We start from the raw sequence: 17616 nt of genomic DNA, 5'->3' as shown, positions 1-17616 counted from the left end.
CAACACCCCACACTAATCCCCAACACCCCACACTAACCCCCATTACCCCACACTAACCCCCAATACCCCACACTAACCCCCGATACCACACACTAACCCCCAACACCCCACACTAACCCCCAATACCCCACACTAACCCCCGATACCACACACTAACCCCCATTACCCGACACTCACCCCAACACCCCACACTAACCCCACACTAACCTCCAATACCACACACTAACCCCCGATACCACACACTAACCCCCGATACCCCACACTAACCCCCAACACCCCACACTAACCCCCAACACCCGACACTAACCCCCGATACCCCACACTAACCCCACATACCCCACACTAACCCCCGATACAACACACTAACCCCCATTACCCGACAATAACCCCAACACCCCACACTAACCCCACACTAACCTCCAATACCACACACTAACCCCCAACACCCCACACTAACCCCAACACCCCACACTAACCCCCAATACCCCACACTAACCCCCAACACCCCACACTAACCCCCGATACCCCACACTAACCCCCAATACCCCACACTAACCCCCGATACAACATACTAACCCCCATTACCCGACACTAACCCCAACACCCCACACTAACCCCACACTAACCCCCAATACCCCACACTAACCCCCAACACCCCACACTAACCCCCAATACCCCACACTAACCCCCAACACCCCACACTAACCCCCGATACCCCACACTAACCCCCAATACCCCACACTAACCCCCAACACCCCACACTAACCCCCGATACCCCACACTAACCCCCAATACCCCTCACTAACCCCAACACCCCACACTAACCCCCAACACCCCACACTAACCCCCAATGCCCCACACTAACCCCCAATACCCCTCACTAACCCCAACACCCCGCACTAACCCCCGATACCCCACACTAACCCCCAATACCCCTCACTAACCCCAACACCCCGCACTAACCCCCAATACCCCACACTAACCCCCAATACCCCTCACTAACCCCAACACCCCGCACTAACCCCCAACACCCACACTAACCCCACACTAACCTCCAATACCACACACTAACCGCCAACACCCCACACTAACCCCCGATACCCCACACTAACCCCCAAAGCCCCACACTAACCCCCAATACCCCACACTAACCCCCGATACCCCACACTAATCCCCAACACCCCACACTAACCCCCAATACCCCACACTAACCCCCAATACCCCACACTAACCCCCGATACCCCACACTAACCCCCAACAGCCCACACTAACCCCCGATACCCCATACTAACCCCCAATACCCCACACTAACCCCCAACACCCACACTAACCGCCATACTCCACACTAGCCCCGATACCCCACATTAACCCCCAATACCCCACACTAACCCCCAAAACCCCACACTAACCCCCAACTCCACACACTAACCCCCAACACCCCTCACTAACCCCCGATACCACACACTAACCCCCAATACCACACACTAACCCCCAATACCACACACTAACTCCCGACACCCCACACTAACCCCCGATACCACACACTAACCCCCAACACCCCAACTAACCCCCAATACCCCACACTAACCCCCGATACCACACACTAACCCCCATTACCCGACACTCACCCCAACACCCCACACTAACCCCACACTAACCTCCAATACCACACACTAACCCCCGATACCACACACTAACCCCCGATACCACACACTAACCCCCAACACCCCACACTAACCCCCATCTCCCCACAATAACCCCTAACACCCCACACTAACCCCCGATACCCCACACTAACCCCCAACACCCCACACTAACCCCCAACACCCGACACTAACCCCCGATACCCCACACTAACCCCCAACACCCCACACTAACCCCCAACACCCGACACTAACCCCCATTACCCGACACTAACCCCAACACCCCACACTAACCCCACACTAACCTCCAATACCACACACTAACCCCCGATACCACACACTAACCCCACACTAACCTCCAGTACCACACACTAACCCCCGATACCACACACTAACCTCCAATACCACACACTAACCCCTGATACCCCACACTAACCCCAACACCCCACACTAACCCCCAACACCCCACACTAACCCCCGATACCCCACACTAACCCCCGATACCCCACACTAACCTCCAATACCACACACTAACCCCCGATACCCCGCACTAACCCCCGATACCACACACTAACCCCCAATACCCCTCACTAACCCCCAACACCCCACACTAACCACCAACACCCCACACTAACCCCACACTAACCTCCAATACCACACACTAACCCCCGATACCACACACTAACCCCACACTAACCTCCAGTACCACACACAAACCCCCGATACCACACACTAACCCCACAATAACCCCTAACACCCCACACTAACCCCCGATACCCCACACTAACCCCCAACACCCCACACTAACCCCCAACACCCGACACTAACCCCGATACACCACACTAACCCCCAACACCCCACACTAACCCCCAACACCCGACACTAACCCCCATTACCCGACACTAACCCCAACACCCCACACTAACCCCACACTAACCTCCAATACCACACACTAACCCCCGATACCCCGCACTAACCCCCGATACCACACACTAACCCCCAATACCCCTCACTAACCCCCAACACCCCACACTAACCACCAACACCCCACACTAACCCCCAACACCCCACACTAACCCCAACACCCTACACTAACCCCTGATACCACACACTAACCCCCAACACCCCACACTAACCCCCAATACCACACACTAACCCCCAATACCACACACTAACCCCCGACACCCCACACTAACCCCCGATACCACACACTAACCCCCAACACCCTACACTAACCCCCAATACCACACACTAACCCCCAATACCACACACTAACCCCCGACACCCCACACTAACCCCCGATACCACACACTAACCCCCGATACTCCACACTAACCACCAACACCCCACACTAATCCCCAACACCCCACACTAACCCCCAAGACCCCACACTAACCCCCGGTACCCCACACTAATCCCCGATACCCCACACTAACCCCCACCACCCCATACTAACCACCGATACCCCACACTAACCCCGATACCTGACACTAACCGCCAACACCCCACACTAACCCCCAATGCCCCACACTAACCCCCAATACACCACACTAACCCCCGATACCCCACACTAACCCCCAACACCCCACACTAACCCCCAATGCCCCACACTAACCCCCAACACCCCACACTAACCCCCGATACCCCACACTAATCCCCAACACCCCACACTAACCCCCAACACCCCACACTAACCCCCGGTACCCCACACTAACCCCCGATACCCCACACTAACCCCCAACACCCGACACTAACCACTGATACCCCACACTAATCCCCAACACCCCACACTAACCCCCAATACCCCACACTAACCCCCAATACTCCACACTAACCCCCGATACCCCACACTAATCCCCAACACCCCACACTAACCCCCGATACCCTACACTAACCCCCAACACCCCACACTAACCCCCGATACCCCACACTAACCCCCAACACCCCACACTAACCCCCGATACCCCACACTAATCCCCAACACCCCACACTAACCCCCAATACCCCACACTAACCCCCAATACCCCACACTAACCCCCGACACCCCACACTAACCCCCAACACCCCACACTAACCCCCAACACCCCACACTAACCCCCGATACCCCACACTAACCCCCGATACCCCACACTAACCACTGATACCCCACACTAACCCCGATACCTGACACTAACCCCCGATACCCCACACTAACCACCAACACCCCACACTAACCCCCATACTCCACACTAACCCGCGATACCCCACACTAACCCCCATTACCCCATACTAACCCCCAACACTCCACACTAACCCCCGATACCCTACACTAACCCCCGATACCCCACACTAACCCCCAATACCCCACATTAACCGCAATACCCCACACTAACCCCCAATACCCCACACTAACCCCCAACACCCCACACTAACCCCCAATACCCCACACTAACCCCCAATACACAACACTAACCCCCAATGCCCCTCACTAACCCCCAATGACCCACACTAACCCCCAATACACCACACTAACCCCCAACACCCCACACTAACCCCGATACCCCACACTAACCCCGATACCCCACACTAACCCCCAATACCCCACACTAACCTCCAACTCCCCACACTAACCACCAATACCACTCACTAACTCCCAACACCCCACACTAACCCACAATACCCCACACTAACCCACAATACCCCACACTAACCCCCGATACCACACACTAACCCCCATTACCCGACACTAACCCCAACACCCCACACTAACCCCACACTAACCTCCAATACCACACACTAACCCCCGATACCACACACTAACCCCCAACACCACACACTAACCCCAACACCCCACATTAACCCCCAACACCCCACATTAACCCCCGATACCACACACTAACCCCCAATACCCCTCACTAACCCCAACACCCCACACTAACCCCACACTAACCTCCAATACCACACACTAACCGCCAACACCCCACACTAACCCCAATGCCCCACACTAACCCCCGATACCCCACACTAACCCCCGATACCCCACACTAATCCCCAACACTCCACACTAACCCCCAACACCCCACACTAACCCCGATACCCCACACTAACCCCCAATACCCCACACTAACCTCCAACTCCCCACACTAACCACCAATACCACACACTAACTCCCAACACCCCACACTAACCCACAATAACCCACACTAACCCACAATACCCCACACTAACCCCCGATACCCCACACTAACCCCCAACACGCCACACTAACCCCAATGCCCCACACTAACCCCCGATACCCCACACTAACCCCCGATACCCCACACTAACCCCCAACACCCGACACTAACCACTGATACCCCACACTAACCCCCGATACCTGACACTAACCCCCGATACCCCACACTAACCCCAAAACCACACACTAACCCCCAACACCCCACACTAACCCCCAATACCCCACACTAACCCCCAATACCCCACACTAACCCCCGATACCCCACACTAACCCCCAACAGGCCACACTAACCCCCGATACCCCATACTAACCCCCAATACCCCACACTAACCCCCAACACCCACACTAACCGCCATACTCCACACTAGCCCCGATACCCCACATTAACCCCCAATACCCCACACTAACCCCCAACACCCCACACTAACCCCCAACACCCCACACTAACCCCCATTTTCCCACACTAACCCCCGATACCTCACACTAACCCCCGATACCCCACACTAACCCCCGATACCCCACACTAACCCCCGATACCCCACACTAACCCCCGATACCCCACACTAACCCCAATACCCCACACTAACCCCCAACACACCACTTTAACCCCCATACTCCACACTAGGCCCGATACCCCACACTAACCCCCAATACCCCACACTAACCCCCAACACCCCACACTAGCCCCCATACTCCACACTAACCCCCGATACCCCACACTAACCCCCCACACCCCACACTAACCCCCATACTCCACACTAACCCGCGATACCCCACACTAACCCCCATTACCCCACACTAACCCCCAATACTCCACACTAACCCCCGATACCCTACACTAACCCCCGATACCCCACACTAACCCCCAATACCCCACACTAACCGCAATACCCCACACTAACACCCAATACCTCACACTAATCCCCGATACCCCACACTAACCCCCAATACACAACACTAACCCCCAATGCCCCTCACTAACCCCCAATGACCCACACTAACCCCCAATACACCACACTAACCCCCAACACACCACACTAACCCCAGATACCCCACACTAACCCCCGATACCCCACACTAACCCCCAATACCCCGCACTAACCCCCAACTCCCCACACTAACCCCCAATACCACTCACTAACTCCCAACACCCCACACTAACCCCCAACACCCCACACTAACCCCCGATACCCCACACTAACCCCCAACACCCCACACTAACCCCCAACCCCCCACACTAACCCCCAACACCCCACACTAACCCCCGGTACCCCACACTAACCACCAACACCCCACAATAACCCCCAGTACCCCACACTAACCCCAACACCCTACACTCACCCACACTAACCCCCGATACCCCATACTAACCCCCAATACCCCACACTAACCCCCAACACCCACACTAACCGCCATACTCCACACTAGCCCCGATACCCCACATTAACCCCCAACACCCCACACTAACCCCCAAAACCCCACACTGACCCCCAACACCCCACACTAACCCACAACACCCCCACTAACCCCCGATACTCCATACTAACCCCCATACCCCACACTAACCCCCAACACCCCACACTAACCCCCGATACCCCACACTAACCCCCAACACCCCACACTAACCCCCAACACCCCACACTAACCCCCGATATCCCACACTAACCCCCGATACCTCACACTAACCCCCGATACCCCACACTAACCCCAATACCCCACACTAACCCCCAACACACCACTTTAACCCCCATACTCCACACTAGGCCCGATACCCCACACTAACCCCCAATACCCCACACTAACCCCCAATACCCCACACTAACCCCCATACTCCACACTAACCCCCGATACCCCACACTAACCCCCCACACCCCACACTAACCCCCATACTCCACACTAACCCGCGATACCCCACACTAACCCCCATTACCCCACACTAACCCCCAATACTCCACACTAACCCCCGATACCCTACACTAACCCCCGATACCCCACACTAACCCCCAATACCCCACACTAACCGCAATACCCCACACTAACCCCCAATACCCCACACTAAATCCCGATACCCCACACTAACCCCCAATACACAACACTAACCCCCAATGCCCCTCACTAACCCCCAATGACCCACACTAACCCCCAATACACCACACTAACCCCCAACACCCCACACTAACCCCAGATACCCCACACTAACCCCCGATACCCCACACTAACCCCCAATACCCCACACTAACCCCCAACTCCCCACACTAACCCCCAATACCACTCACTAACTCCCAACACCCCACACTAACCAACAATACCCCACACTAACCCCCAACACCCCACACTAACCCCCGATACCCCACACTAACCCCCGATACCCCACACTAACCCCCAACACCCCACACTAACCCCCAACCCCCCACACTAACCCCCAATACCCCACACTAACCCCCGACACCCCACACTAACCCCCAACCCCCCACACTAACACCCAATACCCCACACTAAACCCCAACACCCCACACTAACCACACACTAACCTCCAATACCCCACACTAACCCCCGATACCTCACACTAACCCCCGATACCTCACACTAACCCCCGATACCCCACACTAACCCCCGATACCCCACACTAATCCCCGATACCCCACACTAACCCCAATACCCCACACTAACCCCCAACACCCCACACTAATCCCCGATACCCCACACTAACCCCAATACCCCACACTAACCCCCAACACCCCACACTAATCCCCGATACCCCACACTAACGCCAATACACCACACTAACCCCCAACACCCCACACTAATCCCCGATACCCCTCACTAACCCCCAATACCCCGCACTAACCCCCAACACCCCACACTAATCCCCGATACCCCACACTTACCCCAATACCCCACACTAACCCCCAATGCCCCACATTAACCCCCAATACCTCACACTAACCCACAACACCCCCACTAACCCCCGATACCCCACACTAACCCCCGATACCCCACACTAACCACCAACACCCCACACTAACCCACCATACCCCACACTAACCCACAATACCCCACACTAACCCCCGATACCCCACACTAACCCCCAACACCCCACACTAACCACTGATACCCCACACTAACCCCGATACCTGACACTAACCCCCGATACCCCACACTAACCACCAACACCCCACACTAACCCCCATACTCCACACTAACCCGCGATACCCCACACTAACCCCCATTACCCCACACTAACCCCCAACACTCCACACTAACCCCCGATACCCTACACTAACCCCCGATACCCCACACTAACCCCCAATACCCCACATTAACCGCAATACCACACACTAACCCCCAATACCCCACACTAACCCCCAACACCCCACACTAACCCCCAATACCCCACACTAACCCCCAATACACAACACTAACCCCCAATGCCCCTCACTAACCCCCAATGACCCACACTAACCCCCAATACACCACACTAACCCCCAACACCCCACACTAACCCCGATACCCCACACTAACCCCGATACCCCACACTAACCCCCAATACCCCACACTAACCTCCAACTCCCCACACTAACCACCAATACCACTCACTAACTCCCAACACCCCACACTAACCCACAATACCCCACACTAACCCACAATACCCCACACTAACCCCCGATACCACACACTAACCCCCATTACCCGACACTAACCCCAACACCCCACACTAACCCCACACTAACCTCCAATACCACACACTAACCCCCGATACCACACACTAACCCCAACACCCCACATTAACCCCCAACACCCCACATTAACCCCCGATACCACACACTAACCCCCAATACCCCTCACTAACCCCAACACCCCACACTAACCCCACACTAACCTCCAATACCACACACTAACCGCCAACACCCCACACTAACCCCAATGCCCCACACTAACCCCCGATACCCCACACTAACCCCCGATACCCCACACTAATCCCCAACACTCCACACTAACCCCCAACACCCCACACTAACCCCGATACCCCACACTAACCCCCAATACCCCACACTAACCTCCAACTCCCCACACTAACCACCAATACCACTCACTAACTCCCAACACCCCACACTAACCCACAATAACCCACACTAACCCACAATACCCCACACTAACCCCCGATACCCCACACTAACCCCCAACACGCCACACTAACCCCAATGCCCCACACTAACCCCCGATACCCCACACTAACCCCCGATACCCCACACTAACCCCCAACACCCGACACTAACCACTGATACCCCACACTAACCCCCGATACCTGACACTAACCCCCGATACCCCACACTAACCCCAAAACCACACACTAACCCCCAACACCCCACACTAACCCCCAATACCCCACACTAACCCCCAATACCCCACACTAACCCCCGATACCCCACACTAACCCCCAACAGGCCACACTAACCCCCGATACCCCATACTAACCCCCAATACCCCACACTAACCCCCAACACCCACACTAACCGCCATACTCCACACTAGCCCCGATACCCCACATTAACCCCCAATACCCCACACTAACCCCCAACACCCCACACTAACCCCCAACACCCCACACTAACCCCCATTTTCCCACACTAACCCCCGATACCTCACACTAACCCCCGATACCCCACACTAACCCCCGATACCCCACACTAACCCCCGATACCCCACACTAACCCCAATACCCCACACTAACCCCCAACACACCACTTTAACCCCCATACTCCACACTAGGCCCGATACCCCACACTAACCCCCAATACCCCACACTAACCCCCAACACCCCACACTAGCCCCCATACTCCACACTAACCCCCGATACCCCACACTAACCCCCCACACCCCACACTAACCCCCATACTCCACACTAACCCGCGATACCCCACACTAACCCCCATTACCCCACACTAACCCCCAATACTCCACACTAACCCCCGATACCCTACACTAACCCCCGATACCCCACACTAACCCCCAATACCCCACACTAACCGCAATACCCCACACTAACCCCCAATACCTCACACTAATCCCCGATACCCCACACTAACCCCCAATACACAACACTAACCCCCAATGCCCCTCACTAACCCCCAATGACCCACACTAACCCCCAATACACCACACTAACCCCCAACACCCCACACTAACCCCAGATACCCCACACTAACCCCCGATACCCCACACTAACCCCCAATACCCCACACTAACCCCCAACTCCCCACACTAACCCCCAATACCACTCACTAACTCCCAACACCCCACACTAACCCCCAACACCCCACACTAACCCCCGATACCCCACACTAACCCCCAACACCCCACACTAACCCCCAACCCCCCACACTAACCCCCAACACCCTACACTAACCCCCGGTACCCCACACTAACCACCAACACCCCACAATAACCCCCAGTACCCCACACTAACCCCAACACCCTACACTCACCCCACACTAACCCCCGATACCCCATACTAACCCCCAATACCCCACACTAACCCCCAACACCCCACACTAGCCCCCATACTCCACACTAACCCCCGATACCCCACACTAACCCCCCACACCCCACACTAACCCCCATACTCCACACTAACCCGCGATACCCCACACTAACCCCCATTACCCCACACTAACCCCCAATACTCCACACTAACCCCCGATACCCTACACTAACCCCCGATACCCCACACTAACCCCCAATACCCCACACTAACCGCAATACCCCACACTAACCCCCAATACCTCACACTAATCCCCGATACCCCACACTAACCCCCAATACACAACACTAACCCCCAATGCCCCTCACTAACCCCCAATGACCCACACTAACCCCCAATACACCACACTAACCCCCAACACCCCACACTAACCCCAGATACCCCACACTAACCCCCGATACCCCACACTAACCCCCAATACCCCACACTAACCCCCAACTCCCCACACTAACCCCCAATACCACTCACTAACTCCCAACACCCCACACTAACCCCCAACACCCCACACTAACCCCCGATACCCCACACTAACCCCCAACACCCCACACTAACCCCCAACCCCCCACACTAACCCCCAACACCCTACACTAACCCCCGGTACCCCACACTAACCACCAACACCCCACAATAACCCCCAGTACCCCACACTAACCCCAACACCCTACACTCACCCCACACTAACCCCCGATACCCCATACTAACCCCCAATACCCCACACTAACCCCCAACACCCACACTAACCGCCATACTCCACACTAGCCCCGATACCCCACATTAACCCCCAACACCCCACACTAACCCCCAAAACCCCACACTGACCCCCAACACCCCACACTAACCCACAACACCCCCACTAACCCCCGATACTCCACACTAACCCCCATACCCCACACTAACCCCCAACACCCCACACTAACCCCCGATACCCCACACTAACCCCCAACACCCCACACTAACCCCCAACACCCCACACTAACCCCCGATATCCCACACTAACCCCCGATACCTCACACTAACCCCCGATACCCCACACTAACCCCAATACCCCACACTAACCCCCAACACACCACTTTAACCCCCATACTCCACACTAGGCCCGATACCCCACACTAACCCCCAATACCCCACACTAACCCCCAACACCCCACACTAACCCCCATACTCCACACTAACCCCCGATACCCCACACTAACCCCCCACACCCCACACTAACCCCCATACTCCACACTAACCCGCGATACCCCACACTAACCCCCATTACCCCACACTAACCCCCAATACTCCACACTAACCCCCGATACCCTACACTAACCCCCGATACCCCACACTAACCCCCAATACCCCACACTAACCGCAATACCCCACACTAACCCCCAATACCCCACACTAAATCCCGATACCCCACACTAACCCCCAATACACAACACTAACCCCCAATGCCCCTCACTAACCCCCAATGACCCACACTAACCCCCAATACACCACACTAACCCCCAACACCCCACACTAACCCCAGATACCCCACACTAACCCCCGATACCCCACACTAACCCCCAATACCCCACACTAACCCCCAACTCCCCACACTAACCCCCAATACCACTCACTAACTCCCAACACCCCACACTAACCAACAATACCCCACACTAACCCCCAACACCCCACACTAACCCCCGATACCCCACACTAACCCCCGATACCCCACACTAACCCCCAACACCCCACACTAACCCCCAACCCCCCACACTAACCCCCAATACCCCACACTAACCCCCGACACCCCACACTAACCCCCAACCCCCCACACTAACCCCCAATACCCCACACTAAACCCCAACACCCCACACTAACCACACACTAACCTCCAATACCCCACACTAACCCCCGATACCTCACACTAACCCCCGATACCTCACACTAACCCCCGATACCCCACACTAACCCCCGATACCCCACACTAATCCCCGATACCCCACACTAACCCCAATACCCCACACTAACCCCCAACACCCCACACTAATCCCCGATACCCCACACTAACCCCAATACCCCACACTAACCCCCAACACCCCACACTAATCCCCGATACCCCACACTAACGCCAATACACCACACTAACCCCCAACACCCCACACTAATCCCCGATACCCCTCACTAACCCCCAATACCCCGCACTAACCCCCAACACCCCACACTAATCCCCGATACCCCACACTAACCCCAATACCCCACACTAACCCCCAATGCCCCACACTAACCCCCAATACCTCACACTAACCCACAACACCCCCACTAACCCCCGATACCCCACACTAACCCCCGATACCCCACACTAACCACCAACACCCCACACTAACCCACCATACCCCACACTAACCCACAATACCCCACACTAACCCCCGATACCCCACACTAACCCCCAACACCCCACACTAACCACTGATACCCCACACTAACCCCGATACCTGACACTAACCCCCGATACCCCACACTAACCACCAACACCCCACACTAACCCCCATACTCCACACTAACCCGCGATACCCCACACTAACCCCCATTACCCCACACTAACCCCCAACACTCCACACTAACCCCCGATACCCTACACTAACCCCCGATACCCCACACTAACCCCCAATACCCCACATTAACCGCAATACCACACACTAACCCCCAATACCCCACACTAACCCCCAACACCCCACACTAACCCCCAATACCCCACACTAACCCCCAATACACAACACTAACCCCCAATGCCCCTCACTAACCCCCAATGACCCACACTAACCCCCAATACACCACACTAACCCCCAACACCCCACACTAACCCCGATACCCCACACTAACCCCGATACCCCACACTAACCCCCAATACCCCACACTAACCTCCAACTCCCCACACTAACCACCAATACCACTCACTAACTCCCAACACCCCACACTAACCCACAATACCCCACACTAACCCACAATACCCCACACTAACCCCCGATACCACACACTAACCCCCATTACCCGACACTAACCCCAACACCCCACACTAACCCCACACTAACCTCCAATACCACACACTAACCCCCGATACCACACACTAACCCCAACACCCCACATTAACCCCCAACACCCCACATTAACCCCCGATACCACACACTAACCCCCAATACCCCTCACTAACCCCAACACCCCACACTAACCCCACACTAACCTCCAATACCACACACTAACCGCCAACACCCCACACTAACCCCAATGCCCCACACTAACCCCCGATACACCACACTAACCCCCGATACCCCACACTAATCCCCAACACTCCACACTAACCCCCAACACCCCACACTAACCCCGATACCCCACACTAACCCCCAATACCCCACACTAACCTCCAACTCCCCACACTAACCACCAATACCACTCACTAACTCCCAACACCCCACACTAACCCACAATAACCCACACTAACCCACAATACCCCACACTAACCCCCGATACCCCACACTAACCCCCAACACGCCACACTAACCCCAATGCCCCACACTAACCCCCGATACCCCACACTAACCCCCGATACCCCACACTAACCCCCAACACCTGACACTAACCACTGATACCCCACACTAACCCCCGATACCTGACACTAACCCCCGATACCCCACACTAACCCCAAAACCACACACTAACCCCCAACACCCCACACTAACCCCCAATACCCCACACTAACCGCCAATACCCCACACTAACCCACAATACCCCACACTAACCCCCGATACCACACACTAACCCCCATTACCCGACACTAACCCCAACACCCCACACTAACCCCACACTAACCTCCAATACCACACACTAACCCCCGATACCACACACTAACCCCAACACCCCACATTAACCCCCAACACCCCACATTAACCCCCGATACCACACACTAACCCCCAATACCCCTCACTAACCCCAACACCCCACACTAACCCCACACTAACCTCCAATACCACACACTAACCGCCAACACCCCACACTAACCCCAATGCCCCACACTAACCCCCGATACCCCACACTAACCCCCGATACCCCACACTAATCCCCAACACTCCACACTAACCCCCAACACCCCACACTAACCCCGATACCCCACACTAACCCCCAATACCCCACACTAACCTCCAACTCCCCACACTAACCACCAATACCACTCACTAACTCCCAACACCCCACACTAACCCACAATAACCCACACTAACCCACAATACCCCACACTAACCCCCGATACCCCACACTAACCCCCAACACGCCACACTAACCCCAATGCCCCACACTAACCCCCGATACCCCACACTAACCCCCGATACCCCACACTAACCCCCAACACCTGACACTAACCACTGATACCCCACACTAACCCCCGATACCTGACACTAACCCCCGATACCCCACACTAACCCCAAAACCACACACTAACCCCCAACACCCCACACTAACCCCCAATACCCCACACTAACCGCCAATACCCCACACTAACCCCCGATACCCCACACTAACCCCCAACAGGCCACACTAACCCCCGATACCCCATACTAACCCCCAATACCCCACACTAACCCCCAACACCCACACTAACCGCCATACTCCACACTAGCCCCGATACCCCACATTAACCCCCAATACCCCACACTAACCCCCAACACCCCACACTAACCCCCAACACCCCACACTAACCCCCATTTTCCCACACTAACCCCCGATACCTCACACTAACCCCCGATACCCCACACTAACCCCCGATACCCCACACTAACCCCCGATACCTCACACTAACCCCCGATACCCCACACTAACCCCCGATACCCCACACTAACCCCAATACCCCACACTAACCCCCAACACACCACTTTAACCCCCATACTCCACACTAGGCCCGATACCCCACACTAACCCCCAATACCCCACACTAACCCCCAACACCCCACACTAGCCCCCATACTCCACACTAACCCCCGATACCCCACACTAACCCCCCACACCCCACACTAACCCCCATACTCCACACTAACCCGCGATACCCCACACTAACCCCCATTACCCCACACTAACCCCCAATACTCCACACTAACCCCCGATACCCCACACTAACCCCCGATACCCCACACTAACCCCCAATACCCCACACTAACCCCCAACTCCCCACACTAAACCCCAATACCACTCACTAACTCCCAACACCCCACACTAACCCCCAACACCCCACACTAACCCCCGATACCCCACACTAACCCCCAACACCCCACACTAACCCCCAACCCCCCACACTAACCCCCAACACCCCACACTAACCCCCGGTACCCCACACTAACCACCAACACCCCACAATAACCCCCAGTACCCCACACTAACCCCAACACCCTACACTCACCCCACACTAACCCCCGATACCCCATACTAACCCCCAATACCCCACACTAACCCCCAACACCCACACTAACCGCCATACTCCACACTAGCCCCGATACCCCACATTAACCCCCAACACCCCACACTAACCCCCAAAACCCCACACTAACCCCCAACACCCCACACTAACCCACAACACCCCCACTAACCCCCGATACTCCATACTAACCCCCATACCCCACACTAACCCCCAACACCCCACACTAACCCCCGATACCCCACACTAACCCCCAACACCCCACACTAACCCCCAACACCCCACACTAACCCCCGATATCCCACACTAACCCCCGATACCTCACACTAACCCCCGATACCCCACACTAACCCCAATACCCCACACTAACCCCCAACACACCACTTTAACCCCCATACTCCACACTAGGCCCGATACCCCACACTAACCCCCAATACCCCACACTAACCCCCAACACCCCACACTAACCCCCATACTCCACACTAACCCCCGATACCCCACACTAACCCCCCACACCCCACACTAACCCCCATACTCCACACTAACCCGCGATACCCCACACTAACCCCCATTACCCCACACTAACCCCCAATACTCCACACTAACCCCCGATACCCTACACTAACCCCCGATACCCCACACTAACCCCCAATACCCCACACTAACCGCAATACCCCACACTAACCCCCAATACCCCACACTAAATCCCGATACCCCACACTAACCCCCAATACACAACACTAACCCCCAATGCCCCTCACTAACCCCCAATGACCCACACTAACCCCCAATACACCACACTAACCCCCAACACCCCACACTAACCCCAGATACCCCACACTAACCCCAGATACCCCACACTAACCCCCAATACCCCACACTAACCCCCAACTCCCCACACTAACCCCCAATACCACTCACTAACTCCCAACACCCCACACTAACCCACAATACCCCACACTAACCCCCAACACCCCACACTAACCCCCGATACCCCACACTAACCCCCGATACCCCACACTAACCCCCAACACCCCACACTAACCCCCAACCCCCCACACTAACCCCCAATACCCCACACTAACCCCCGATACCCCACACTAACCCCCAACCCCCCACACTAACCCCCAATACCCCACACTAAACCCCAACACCCCACACTAACCACACACTAACCTCCAATACCCCACACTAACCCCCGATACCTCACACTAACCCCCGATACCTCACACTAACCCCCGATACCCCACACTAACCCCCGATACCCCACACTAATCCCCGATACCCCACACTAACCCCAATACCCCACACTAACCCCCAACACCCCACACTAATCCCCGATACCCCACACTAACCCCAATACCCCACACTAACCCCCAACACCCCACACTAATCCCCGATACCCCACACTAACCCCAATACCCCACACTAACCCCCAACACCCCACACTAATCCCCGATACCCCTCACTAACCCCCAATACCCCACACTAACCCCCAACACCCCACACTAATCCCCGATACCCCACACTAACCCCAATACCCCACACTAACCCCCAATGCCCCACACTAACCCCCAATACCTCACACTAACCCACAACACCCCCACTAACCCCCGATACCCCACACTAACCCCCGATACCCCACACTAACCACCAACACCCCACACTAACCCACCATACCCCACACTAACCCACAATACCCCACACTAACCCCCAACACCCCACACTAACCCCCAACACCCCACACTAACCCCCAATACCCCACACTAACCCCCGATACCCCACACTA

This window comes from Chiloscyllium plagiosum, unplaced genomic scaffold, assembly GCF_037043375.1.
Source record: "Chiloscyllium plagiosum isolate Xiang-an unplaced genomic scaffold, Cpla_swu_hap1 HiC_scaffold_50, whole genome shotgun sequence".
NCBI lineage: Eukaryota > Metazoa > Chordata > Chondrichthyes > Orectolobiformes > Hemiscylliidae > Chiloscyllium > Chiloscyllium plagiosum.
Note: the sequence above shows the minus strand (reverse complement) of the source record.